At 38.6% G+C, this 14,702-nt stretch overlaps 1 pseudogene; it reads left to right on the top strand.

The window, feature by feature from the left end:
• The first annotated feature begins 415 nt into the window (after window positions 1-415).
• LOC117701439 (cancer/testis antigen 55-like) lies at window positions 416-13,943 on the top strand (annotated as a pseudogene).
• Window positions 13,944-14,702: the final 759 nt, after the last annotated feature.

The raw sequence follows: 14,702 nt of genomic DNA, 5'->3' as shown, positions 1-14,702 counted from the left end.
GCCATTGATTGTGTCCTGTAGTTCATTAGACTTTTACCTAGCTACCTGAAATGGAAATAAAACTTTGCTAAAGGTTTTCATATACTTCATTTCTAATTTTATCTATAAGTATTTCTTCTTATAGCAGAGTCTTAGCAATGCAGGTACTTTCTCTTGGCACTGTAGTCCCAGTATGTTGAGAAAAAATAACTTGCTAGTTTTTTACCCAGGAAAGAGGCTTGAACAGTGTTCCTATAGAATGTTGGCAAATTGTGAATTTAATTTCATAAACCTGCAAAGAAATTATTTCATTTCTAAGCTGCTTCATAAACTCATATGATCAATTCTTCCAGGGGAATGCAAATCGATAGTACTTTATTAACTATTACTACTAGAGCATAATTTCAAATGTTTCCATTTCTTTTTTACAATACAGAAAAGAGCCCAGCACTTGACAAGGATGAGGATAAATCATCTTCTGTAGAAACAGATGAAGATATGGGGTAATATTTTCAAATATTTTTTTTTGTCAGCTCAATAGAGTACTTCAAAAGTAGTGTCTGTGGTCCCTACACTAGCTCTATATCCAGTTGAAGCCCAGTCTGGATTCCTTGAGGCCTTGGAATCACAAACACATAGCAACTAGGACAATAGGACCACCTGCATGAGCTCTTCACATGTACACACACAAAGCAAAGGGGGAAAATCATAAAAATAAGAGGGGTACCAGCTAGAAAGAAGAAGAAGGGTCTCAGCAAGAGTAGGAGAGTTATGAAGAATGTAGTGTGGGTCATACATGTATTAATTGTTAAATATAATTAACACAAATTCACTCTGGTTGCCCAACATGTATTTTATATGCATATGACATTTGTTCCAAACCAAAACAATACATATTTATTACGAATAATTTAAAAGACTTTCTGTGTAAACCTTTGTGTGTGCTAGACAAACGCCCCACCCATCAACTATATTTCCAGCTTTAATTTTTATTGTCCTTTCTTCACAGAGATGAAATACACAGTATGTTGGATCAATTTGGAGGTATGTTGTGTTGGAGATTTAAATGTTTTCAGAAAATTGTTTAAAATTATATATCAGTGTCTATAAAAGGAAATGTTAATCAGTGTTCTGCATTAAGTGTCATTTAATGCCTTCTCCTCACAGGATTTTACGCAAGTTTTGTGATTATAAAACAATTTTTTGCACTTGAACTTTTCCATCATTTTTTAAAAAGTGAAAATGATACTTTTTAGATGTGTGTGACTCAACTAGATCTTTAGAAGCAAGAACAAATGGGACAGAGTTGCAATTCTTTTTATTCCCAGACTAAGTGGTAGTACCCAGGCGTGTTTCTGTGCATCAGCTCTCATTCACGAAATTTATTTTGTGAGACTCTTGCTGAATTCCTTTTTCTAATCGGTTCTCGTCATCCACCTGGTAGCTTACAACAGTCCATAATTCTAGATCATCTATAACCATGTATCACTCCAGATCGGAGCCTCTCTTCTGATCTCTGTGAGCACACATGTATTAAACACACATGCATACATGGAAAACATTCATATATATAAATAAAAAAATCAGAATTAAAATAAATTTTTGTGGAACAGAAAGTCCTGAAGTTTCTCAATTGAATGACCTCATTTTAATAGTTTCTTTTGTTGAGTCTTTTGTTAATTTTGTAGATTGCTTGCTTGGTTTTGAGACAGGGTCTTACTGTTTATTGTGAATTCCAACTGCCCTGGAAGTTGTTATGAAGGCAAGTCTAGGCTTAATCTATAGATGTCCTCTGTCAGCTGCCCGGGTGCTAGAATTACAGGCCTGGGACCCCACACACAGTTCGGGAAACAGTATTCTTTTAAAAAGAGGTAATAACAATTTGTTCTTTTATAAGAATTATTGATATCATGGAGTTTTCCCAGAGATATAATTTTCTATTTGGTGGTGAGAAAGAATTTGTTTTCTAATCTGTTTTTAATAAATTTATGTATATAGATACTTAAAAGAATAAACTTGTATCTAATAGTACAGATTGATTCTAGTTACAGAAGAGTTCCTATTTATGGTAGAAAAACATGTTTTGCAAACATTATTTGAACTATTGAATTTTTATGCACTGCCCTACTTCCTACTAAGAATGCCCTATGAAAAGCTCCATGAAATGATTTTAAACTATTTCTAAATTATCTCCATGGTTACATGAGTTTCTTTTTCATTCTTGTGTTTGTGTGTGTTTTATGCAGGTGTTCACCTGTATGCACAATTATGTGGGAGCATGTGGCAGCCAGAGTTTGAAATTGGAATGTCTTTGTCACGATGATGCTTACATGAGTTACTTTTTCATTCTTGTGTTTGTGTGTGTTTTGTGCAGGTGTGCACTTGTATGAACAATTATGTGGGAGCATGTGGCAGCCAGAGTTTGAAATTGGAATGTCTTTGTCAATCACGTGTTTGTGTGTGTGTGTTTGTGTGTGTGTGTGTGTGTGTTTGTGTGTAGGTTGCCTGCATGTATGTATGCTCCATGTGCTTGCCTGGTGCCCTCAAAAGCCTAAAGAGGCCATTAGATCCTTTGGATATGGTTATGAGGCATCATATGGTTGGTAGTAATTGAACCGTGGTTCTCTAGAAGAGCTGTCAATGTTCTTAACTACTGAGCAATCTTACTTATATCCCCCAAATTATTTTTTGTGAGACAGGATTTCTCTATATCTGGAGCCATCATTTCAGTGAGAGTGAATGGCCAGAGTCCCAGGGCTTTGCCTCTCTCTACCCCTAAGTGCTATGGTTAAGGACACACACCATCACACCTGGCTTTTATGTGGGTTGTGGAAATTCTAACTCAGGCTTTCCTGCTTGCCACAACAAGCAATTTAACCACTAAGACATCTCTCCAGACCAAAGCTCTTTTTTTGTCTTTGGTCTTTTGCCTCTTTTTGTTATCTATCTATCTATCTATCTATCTATCTATCTATCTATCTATCTGATTATTGAGCCTATTTCATACAAATATCTTGCTATTTGATTTAAAGATGACTTAGATTCTAATTCTTAAGAGTATTTTTATGTATTTTAAAGCTTGAGTTCTAAGATTGTATGTTCAGGATCATCTAGTTAAAGCTTGACTGTTAACCACACTACAGAAACACACTATATATTTCAGTTGGACAGCATTTTTTTAAATTTAGAAATATTTCCCTTTTAGCTAAGTGTTTGTGAAGCACTTAAAATGTAACCTTGTAAAAATGTATCCTTGGCCCTTTTATTTTCCTTGGTTGTTTATTATCATGTCTCAATTTTAAAAGTATTTTCAACCAGGAAAATCAGAACTGAGATGAAGTTGAATATTTCGTATGCAAAATATATAGGTCCAAAAATATTTCAGACTCCAGAGTTTTGTGTACTTCATTTTATTTGCATTGACTTCACTTGTGGTACATCCCTAGTCTGAAAATGCAAACTTCTAAGTACTCTAAAATATGAAACTTTGTGGGTTTTGGGGGTTTTCAAGACAGGATTTCTCTGTTTAGCCCTGGCTACACTGGAACTCACTCTGTAGAGTCAAACTCTCAGAGATCCACTTGTTTCTGCTTCCCAAGTGCTGGATTTAAAGGTGTGCACCACCATCACCTAGCAAACATATGATACTTTTTTATGTACCATGTTGGTGTTATATTTCAATTTAATTTAAAATATCATCCATATTGCTTAATAATCTTTAACCATATCAGTATATACTTGAATGTTTAGGAACAATAGAAGTTGTTAAATATTACCCTTTATTTTCAATACAGATAATGTTAACAATTCTCTTCTTGAGAAGAGAAGAAGAATCCAAATGTACTCTCAAAAGGTTTACAAAGAGAGTAGCTACAAAATGAGACAATTTTGGAAAACCAGACAAAAGCTATTGTAAGTTTGCTGGTAATTTTAGAACCATATTTCTATCATTTCTCAGTATATATTGGTGGTGCAAATGACTTAGGAAATATTATCACCTGTCTATTGGAATCTCCAGCGAAAATGTTTCCTGTAAGCAAGTAGTGTTATAACCCCAGGCCGTCATAGAACTGACATATATTTATTTGGAAGTCAGTGAAGATTACATTTTTTCCTCCCAAATACCAGTTGAGAGGGTTATTATTTTTTAAAGTAATTCATGATATTAATTGAGGAAGTGGTAGCTGCCATATAAACTATTAAATGTCTTTTAGTTGATTGTATGGTCAATATATAGAAGAGTTAATTTTATGTCTTAAATTAAATTTGTATATTTGAACTGACTTAACTACTCTTTGTACTAAAAGTTGGCTGTGCAAAAGGGCTTAGTGAAATATTCTGACTTAGAAATAATTTACTTTTTTATTAGAACCAGGAGAAAAATTGCTTGCAGGTGAAATTGATTTTCCTAAGATACACACACACACACACACTCACAGGATAAAAACTCTTTGGTTTTCAAGAGGCAAACCATATGGGAAGGCACTTCTCTTAGTTAGGATAAGAAGCACTTCCAGAATCTACATACATCTAAATTTGGGAGTTGGGGATTTAGCTCAGTAGTAGAGTGCTTGCCTAGCAAATATAAGGCCAAAGACTGGGTCCTCAGCTCTGGAAAAAATGAATAAAAAGACATTTAAAAGGCCTAATTTTATTTCTTGGGTTGCCATCAGAGTATTTAAACAGTTATAATTTTCTTCTTTTTCAGAGTGTCAATATGTTGATTCAGTTTTGATTTTGATATTTCATATTGATATAAAATGTAAGCATTTATTCTTATTTTTTACAGGCTAAAGGTTTACAATAAGTATTACCAGCAGTTTATGGATCTGTTTAAGCAGTGGGACTTGGATAAGCAGAGATGTGAAAAAGAGCGAGACAACCTAATTGTTGGTATCACAATTAGCTTTATAAATAAACTCTTATAACAAAATCTTAAGTAGGAATCAGGATGTTCATCTCATCCTCTCATCTGCAGGACTAAACCAAGGTGTACTACCCATCGTTGGCTTTGTTCTTGTCCTGCAGAACCATATGTAAACGACACAAGTATAGGCACATATCATACTCACAAAATCTATTGGACTCTTCATATTAGTTGGGTTTCTTTTAATTTCAAACAAAAAAAACCTTTTTAAAGAATAAAGGTGTTTTACTTCTTGCTAAATCAGGGGTAAATTAGCTTTAGATGCAGTAGAATGGGAAACAGGAAGTATTACTTAGGTAGTATCCTCTAGACTTTGTTGCGATTACAAAATTAATTCTTTCAATCCTGTGGTTACTATAACTTTAGAAAATGCAGTGGTCTGAGACAAGGTTTCTCAATGCTACTGTTGAAAAATTCCTATAGAAAAACATCAATAAGTTACGTGTGGTCATTTGCTCATGTCTGAACAAAACACTGTAGTAGGAACATGGTTGAGTTTAGCTTTTCTTTCCTTTATTTCCTCCCTCCCTCCCTCCCTTCCTCCCTCCCTCCCTACCTCCCTTCCTCCCTCCCTATCTCCCTTCTTTCCTCCCTCCTAACCTCCCTCCCTTCCTTTATCCCTCTCTCGCTCCCCCATCTCTCTCCCTCTTTCCCTTTTTTCCTTTCTTTGCTTCTTTTTCTTTTATCAACTTTATCCCTTTCTCCCCCGCCTCTCCATGCCCACCAACATTTTTATGTCTTGAAACTGAAGCCAGGCCCCCCCCCCAACATTTTTTTATGTCTTGAAACTGAAGCCAGGGCTTATTACAAGGCAGTAAAAGCACACTATTGGTAAACCACAACATCAGCCCAGAAAATGGTTTACTTTTAATGTCTAGACCTGCAGTACAAGTCAGCCCCCCTACTCATATAATGTACAAGTGTATTAGTTACTCTTTATATTTTCTTCTTTCATTGCCTATAATCATCAATTTTTTAAAATCTAAGATCTGGGAGAAATGACCTTATCAAGTAATTTTGGAATGATAGGTCAGCACAGTCTTGGAAATTCACAATTTGAGGTGCACAGGAAAGGTTGGTAGGAAGATATTGAAATGGCCACTGGTATATGAGTCAGGGATCCAGAACAAGTCTGGCCTAAAGATACAAAGTTGAAAATTCTCAGCTTAGATCCAATTTTAAACCATAAAAACTAGATAGAATCACTGAAGGACTAATTAAAGGTGTAAATGGGAAGTCGGAGGACAGGCTACTTGAGTACTTCATTGTTTAGAGTTCTGAGACTGAGAAGAAACTGGTAAAGAAGACAGAGAAGCAGCCTAGTTGGTAGAAAGTAAACTATCCAATTAAAGGAACTATTTGTAAAGAAGAGACCATTACGTGTGCCATAAACTGCTTATAGGCAAAATAAGCTAGATTTAACAATGGGAAGTCATTGGTGCATTGCATAGAATGATTTGGTTGGAAAAGTGAGTACAAAACTAATTGGAGCCAGGTGTGGTGTTGTACAACATAAGTTCCAACACTTACAAGGCTGAGGCAAGTATATCTCGAATCTAGCCTGTGTCCAGAGCAGATAGCAAGACTGTCTCAAAAATAAAACAAAAACAATTTAAAATGGACACATTACAGAACACTAAGGGAAGACTGAGTAGTATTAGAACAAATGAATTAGAGGTTTTCAGAGGTTTTGTGTGTTTATTTGGTTTTTATTTGGTTTGGATTCTTAGCTAAGTGAAATAGCATGCTTATGTGGTATTGGAATAAGTTTTTATTGGCTATTTTGGTTATTTACATTTCAAGAGAGAATGGGCCATGTGGTAAAGGGGGATTACTATCAATCTTGGTGGTTACAACCTGAACGTCAAGTCATTTCCAGCTAATCATCCTCAAATAAGCCAATTAAAGAACCACATTAAATGTAGAAAACAAAAAAAAAAATGATTTATTTAGTGGAGCCACATTGTGAAGTAGGACAAAGTCATCCAAAGATATGGCCCAGGTCCATTTTCAGGGCCTGGAAGTGAGATCCAAGTTTAGATACAAATCTCAAGATATGTACATCTAAGCATTCCCAGTCAAGATTTGGCCCTGCATACTACTGACCCAATACTGTCTGGGATTCAGTCTATCCTGTGAGGTGGGTTTCCAACTTGTGGGAACTGTGAGATCCCTTCCATGGAGATACCATCCCAGTCTGAGTGGGACCACTGTCTTCTCTCAGCATGAGATTCCTGGGAAAATTCCCATTTATTTTGGAGTCTGTTGATTCAGTCTGATAGACTAAGAGGCACAAGTATCCTTTTAGAATAATTGCACTTCTGCCAGGCCAATTTTGACCTCAAGGAAACTCTGGTGGTCTGTTTCTCTCCTTAAGCCACACAATCCATAATATAAGCATATATCCCAGAAGGATTTTACATCACCTAGGGAAAATAGCCTAATTTAGATGTTGTACATATTGTACATGAGTTCTGGCATCTGCACTCAAGAACTGTGAAAAACTCTACTGCAAATTATATAGTGTATCTTATTAGGAAGGCAGCCAGGCAGTGGTGGTGCATGCCGTTAATCCCAGCACTGGGGAGGCAGAGTCAGGAGTATTTCTGAGTTCAAGGCCAGCCTGGTCTACAGACTGAGTTTCAGGACAGCCAGGGCTGTATAGAAAAACCTTGTCTCGAAAAGCCAAAAAAAAAAAGTAGAAGAAGAAGAAGAAGAAGAGGAAGAGGAAGAGGAAGAGGAAGAGGAAGAGGAAGAGGAAGAGGAAGAAGAAGAAGAAGAAGAAGAAGAAGAAGAAGAAGAGATAAAAAAATAGGAATACTATCCCTATAATGTTTCCCTCTGCCCCTCTACCTCTCTCTCTGCCTCTCCCCCATCTCACACACACATACAGACACACACAGACCCACACACTATGTCGGGTTCTAACAACAATTGTCTAGTGCTTTTTAAAATTATTTCATATGTACAGATAGGTTTTTATGTTTTTTGTGGTTTTTTGTTGTGTTTGGTCTCACTGTGAGGTTTTGGCTGGCGTAGAAGTGAGAATGCAGAGGAGCTGAGCCTCAAACGCACAGAAACCTCTTTCTCTTGTCTCCAGAGAGCTGGCATTAACAGCATTGACAGCATTGGCCATCATTTCCAGCTTGTATATGTGTATTTTGCTTGTAGATGTGGGGACTACTTGAATTCCTGGTGTGGGATGGGCCAGGAGAGTGTGTTGGAACAAATATAACTGAAAATTTTCACAGTTGTGAGCTACCTTGTGGGTGCTGGGAACAGAACACGGGCCTCCACTAAAGGCAACAAGGGCCTTAACTAGCCAGCCTCCTGGCTAGTACTTATATCTGTCACCAAGCATGATTTTTACTGGGCTGAGCAGGTATGAGAGTTCCTTCCACACCTCCTACAACAAACTCTCGACCCTCTCATGAAAATGTAGAAAACAGCTAGAGCCCTTAAAAGCACACTGAGTATGCAAGGATGCAACTGCAAGCAGCTTTTCCAGAGGCCTTCCTGTTGGTGTATTCACAATGGGTGGGTGGGACCAAATGTCCATAGCCAATGACATAAGCAGTGACGTACACATACCATTGTCTCTCATTGGCTAGGCAGTGGAAAGAGGTGGGATCTCCCCAGACAGAGCTTTATAAGGGAAGCTGGCAGCAGCCAGGGAGGTATTCTGTCCCTGGCTCTCCTGGGAACCTCCATTTAGCTGTTTACTATCATCTCACAGAGGCTGGGAAACTCTCATCTTAAGGGTCAGACAAAGGAAGAGTACTGAGTCATCTGAAAGCCGTGGTCACTGCTCAGGTTGGTGGCAATCCCAACATTGTACAACTTGTACCACCTTGTACAGTGGATGCTTTCATGGGAAGAACATGTCTGAAGAAACATCGCAAGAACATCATATAGGTAATCTGGGAACACCCACCCTTCCCGCCCTTCAATCCCCACCCAAGGAGACTCCTCAGAAAGGCTTTCCTCCACCTTAAGTTGCGGTGGGGCACAAAGAGCCGAGAGGGACCTGCTGCCATCCTGAGTGGCCACTGAGCAAGAGGATGTTCCTGAGTTTCCATGTAAGGCCAGTACTGAACTGTGCCCCAAGCTCCTGTGGTATGCCAAAGCAGGAGGGTGTTTGGACCAACTCACAGAACACGTGACACAAGTCTTTGTGGGCTGTAATGTCCCTGCCTTCGCATCTTGCCCTTGAAAGATGTCTTTGGCTATCCCCCAGAGAAAGGGAACATCGCACTTTGAGAGGGAATTCAGCCTTGTTTTCCATGAACACATGTATCTGAAGCCAGGAGGCAGGGTTGTAAGGAAGGCACTGTACAGGAAGGTGACCAATTGTCCCAGCATGGTACAGGAGGCAGATCCCCAAACAGTACTTACCCATAAGACTTATGAAGAGCAAAAGGAAATTTGGCGACGTGTCCTTACATCTGCACATATCTTTTAATGCTTTGTCAGAAGGGATGTTGGAGAATGTAGAGCTATGGCTATGCATTTGCTGCTGCTGTTGAGTCAGGCATATACTAGTAACAGTGGGAGTTTAAAGGGGCTTCCTGAGCAGGTAGATGAACATAGCACTTGTGTTCCCACTGGAAAAGGTCAGCCACAGCTGAAATAGATGCCATGGAGGTGCCATTCGTGAGTCACAACCTTAGGATGCAGTGATGGCTGTTGTCTTATGGTCAGAGGAGTGATGCTATGTGCTCATATCTACAAGGGTGTTCAAAAATGAACTTGTCTATAGTGGGTGCTTACATTTGACATGAACCCGTGTGACCTTTGTTTACTTGTGTTGTAGATAACTCCAAATTCAAGTCTATTCAGGGAGTTGTGACCTCTCTGTGTAATGACTATGGCTGGATTAATGAAACCATCTTCTTCAATACCGATGTAATCAGTGACAATGTGCTTCTGAACATAGGGACAAATGTCCTTGCACTTGTGGAAAAAAAACCAAGAAATCATATCTTCAAAGCAATCAAGGTATGGCTGAGTTTATCCAGAGTCTCTTACTATACTGCTTACTGTTTTCTTGCTTTTATAAAACACCATGATCAGAGCAACTTCAGGAAGAGCATTTATTTGGGCTTATGGTTCTAGAAAAGCAAGAGGCCATCATGGCCATGAGGCATAGGAGAAAGCAGCAGGTATGGTGACTGAAACAGGTAGCTGAGTGCTCACCTCTTCAAATACAGTCACAAAGCAAATAGGCAGGATTAGAAATGCTGGTAATCTCTAAAATTTCCATTTCTTTCCAGCAAACTCCCACCTTCTAAACCTCTCCTAACAGTGTCCCCAACTGGGGACCAAGTGTTCAAATATCTGAGCTCATTACAGAAGCCATCATTCAAACCACTACATTGGGTGAGCATGGTGGTATATTGCATTAGTTCCAGCACTCTGGAGTCAGAAGCAGAGAAATTTCTATGAGTTCAAGGCCAGCCTGATCTGCAGAGTTCCAAGCCAGCCCCAGTTACATGGTGAAAACCCATTTTTTAAAAAAGATTCAGTCAATGTTGCTATATGGTCAAAGTTGACATTCCACTTCTCTGAGATTAGTGGGTTTGATTTTCTAATATTTCAATGCAGTGATGCTTCTTTGCTTTCTAAATATTTTTTCTTCTCTTAGTATTTCAACAACATGTAAATGATGGTTCTTTATAATCCTGTAACTTCTATCATATACTAAGCAGCTATTTTCTATTCAACATCCAACTAGCAGAATCAGCAGGACAGTATGTTTTATACACTTTTCTATGGCAGTTAAAGAACACTTTCTTGCTTACTTTAATTTTTAGATGTTTTTATTTATGTGTATGAGTATTTTGCCTACATGTATGTATATCTGTGATCAGCATGCTTACCTGGTGGTAGAAGAGGTTGTGAGCCTCCAAGTAGGTGCTGTGAATTTAAACCGGATCCCTTGCAGGAACACCAAGTGCTCTTAAACCCTGAGCTAACTCTTCATCCCCAACTAAAGTACATTTAACATAAATCAAATTTTTAAATACTACTATAAATTTTGGATGACTTACAGATGTAAGTCTCACTTCAGTTCAACTATTTATATATTGATGGCTATTGTCAAGTTATTCTTAGTTATGCTTTTCCAATTGAGAGTCTCAATAGAAGGCCACAGAAGATCCCTTTGCCAGTATTAATCAGATACATTATTACTATAACTATTATTATCATTATAAAATCATGGTAAAATTGAAAACAGAGAAGCAGAGTCCTAATGTTATTTTAATTTTTGTAACATCGCAATGATAGTTATAATTTTCACTTCTTGTTTTTCTCGTCCAAGAGATTCACTATAGATTTTTCCATAATCACAAAAATATATTTACTAGAAAAATATGTATTTATTCTCTTATGTTTTCTTTACAATCCTGGGTTTTTGTTTTCCACATATTTTTAAAATATCAGTTCTGTCATAAGTGCACTTTGTCAGGAACATAGGCAAACTTTGATGCTTTCTCACAATGTCAGAAATTGTCAAATAATAATAAAGTGATAAAATGTAGTGATCTCAACGGTGGCATTTTGCCAGAAAATCATCTTTCTCTGGCAATCTGGACACAATTAGAAAGGTTTTTTTCTTCAGTCTTAAACACTATTCCTATTTCTCAAATAACACATCACAATCAATATGTAAATGAACAAAACTTACAGGTTACATATTGCATGAAAAAGGTTAAAGAGGCCGAAGGAGATTTTAGGGAGCTTTCAGAAATGAGATGTAAATAGAGTCTTTATTGATAAGATTAGAACCTGAAACAGACTGTAGTGAAGGAACTGCTTTTGTAAAGTCAGGTGTTGTGGATCAGTGAATTTTCATCAAAGAAACAGTTCTATGTAGATATGCAGAGCAATAGAGTGGGACTTTCTCCCGGGTCAAGAATGGGTGGACTGTTTGAATGAGGGCCACATGGGTAATCTGCAGGACTGGAAAAAGCAGGTAAGTAGACTTATCAACAACAAGGAATGAGCTCAGCTGAAGAGCCAGGGTCATTCTTTGCTTGTCCCTGTCAATCCATGACTAATCCCTCAAGTGTCAGAAAATAGGTCACTAGGGGCCATTGCTATCAAAGTGATAAGTGCACACCTCTTTATGAGGTTAAAATGAGGGAGTTGCACCTTTACTGGGTCTGGTGTGTCTGACAAGTTCTTAGGCCTGGTTTTCCTGATTATTATTTAAAAACTTCTCCAAAACTCATAGTTTCCATTCACTTCAGTACAGGTATAACAGCACCCCTTCTATGCCCAGGAGTAAATGCTGTTGTTCTGATGGGGAATCCTTGGTAAGGGGACAATCTCCTGCATGAAATTTTTATTCCACTTGCACTCACTGCCTCCTCTTATAGGTGAAAGCTATGAATAATCTTCCTGAGGGCAGTGAGCCATCAAAACTTGGCAGAAGGCTTTGTATCAAATGTGTCACCTCCATAACTGAAGACAACATCTATATCAGCAAGGACACGTTTTTCCCGTTATGCATGTTTTCTGGAGGTAGGAGTTACAGCTTTCAAAACATAGAACAAGAAATATAAGTATTGGGCTTGAGCATCCTTGAAACTGAAAGTAGGGTACAATACAGGGGAAAAGGGTAGTATTTTAAATATTGCCTAGAGCTCCTGTCCCCTGTGATGACCATCACCATGTGGCCATGTGGTTGTTTTGATTCAATTGATTTTGTTTGCCAAGTAGCTTTTTACCTTTGGTTTTCACATAGGGTTCCTCAAAGTTACCAGAAACTCATACACATCTGAGAATTGTGCATGGGATTAGGAAATCCAGCCACTAAGCTTCTGGGTCCTGAGATTCTAGTCTTTGTGACACTGCCCCTGGATACATTCAAAATCGAATCAATGACAGCATTACATAACTATAAGGGATTTATCTTGAAAATATTTGCATCACATGTCTTTCTCAATGCCTGGGGAACACATCAGTGTAAAGAATCAGTGATTACATAGCTTTCTGCTTTCCTTGCTATAGGAAGATATTTAAGAGGTCTAAGTGTTTGGAAAATTACTTTACGTGCAGGAAATGTTAGTCAGCATATGGCAGTGAGTAAGGCCCTAGAAATGTCCTGTGACCTGACTGTATTAATACATAATCTCACTTCAATGGTTGTTTTAGGATTCAGGCCATTCAATGGAGATTTGCTGCTGGTTGAGTATTCCATGAACCCGGGCACTTCAAACATGAATATCCACTCTGCGAGCCCCCTCAACTCTCAGAATATGGAAGAGGTAATTGACCTTGATGTTGTCTTGCCATGGGTAGGCAGCTGCCTCTCCTCCTTACTCACTGTTCCCTTTCCTGACCAAGGTGTTGTGTGGGTATGTTTGGCAGTATAACTTCTGCCAGAGTGGACACATTTGTTTACTGATTGAAAAGGAAATAAGCAGAGAATAATATAGTGTTTGCTGTGTGTGTGTATGTGTGTGTGTGTGCATTTGTGTGTGTGTGTGTGCATTTGTGTGTGTGTCTGTGTATGCTTAATTCCTAAGTTGTGTGTTTTCCTTGATGTTATGCTGTTCTGTGGACAACAGTAAGAAAATTGTCTTGGGCTGTGAGAAAATTGTGGAGAAACTTTGAGTGCACTAGGTTTGAGGTGTGGCAACCTACTGATGAAGGTGGGTCAGACCTTGGTTAGGACAGTCTGAGAATGAGTTGTAGAGACAGGGAAGTAGAGTGTGAGGATATGATGGGGTGGGGGACCTGCTGATTGGATCTGGGTTTCTGGGGATGTGGAGGGCCATCTGTGTTGGGTTACATCCTTCCCTAGACTCACTTGTCATCGTTTGTCATCATAGGTCTGTGTTACCTTGCATTGATGGAAGAAATGGCGTGGTAGGAAGCTACCATGTTTTTCACCCTCGACTCTCTCCATACTCTCCCTGGATATACACTGGGTTTGTACGACATTGTGAACACTACTGTGGTAGACAGCATCCAATCCCACTACACTTGCAGAGTGGTGTCTATGACTCCAGTGAATTCACTGTATTAACCGATCCCTCTGGATCACTGTCAGTGTTAATACTGGACTCTAATGCCTGGTTAAATAAAGTAGTATGGATGAACAAAGTAAATATGTTTGAAGTCAAGAATTTTTCTTTTGAGCACTCTTTTTGTTTTGCTGCTGTTGGTGGTGGTAATAATAAAATGGATTTATTTTTGGAAGATGACCTATGAATTCAAAAATGTGCCCAATTGGGTTTTGAATATAGAACAAAGAACACGCATCTCGGTCAAATTCACCATTGTCCATATGCAAGAGTATATATATTCTCTGCTGCCAGTGGAACCTCTTTTGTATGTTAGCAGTGACTTCCATATTAATGAGTGTTGAGTTGACTCTTTGTCCTGTCCAGCCGGACATTAAACAGGGGTCCGGGGAGATCACCTGAAAGAGAGCTGGGGGGAAGGGGGTAGCAGGCAAAGATGCAAAGAATGGTGACCTGTCTATAGGCTGATCAGATCGCAATTTTTACTTTTTCACACAGGTTATATACACAAAAAGGCAGGATGTGGGGAAGGGTATGACACAGAAATGTAGATGTTCAGTGGGAGTACAGATATCTTCCAGAACAAGGTTATCTGCTGGGTGAAGGTTCAGGGAACAGTCCACTGTGAGTCTGCCTATGATTCACTTGTCCTAATCTAAGTTGGTACTATCTACCAAGGTCGCCTATCTACAAGGTCTATGTCTAGAGCCTGGCAGCTATCTACCAAAGCTGTTTGTTTACAATAGCTTCTAGCCATCTGT

This window comes from Arvicanthis niloticus, unplaced genomic scaffold (genome assembly GCF_011762505.2).
Source record: "Arvicanthis niloticus isolate mArvNil1 unplaced genomic scaffold, mArvNil1.pat.X pat_scaffold_1071_arrow_ctg1, whole genome shotgun sequence".
Classification (NCBI taxonomy): Eukaryota; Metazoa; Chordata; class Mammalia; order Rodentia; family Muridae; genus Arvicanthis; species Arvicanthis niloticus.
The sequence above is the reverse complement of the archived record's forward strand: the minus strand, read 5'-3'. Positions and strand labels throughout refer to the sequence as shown.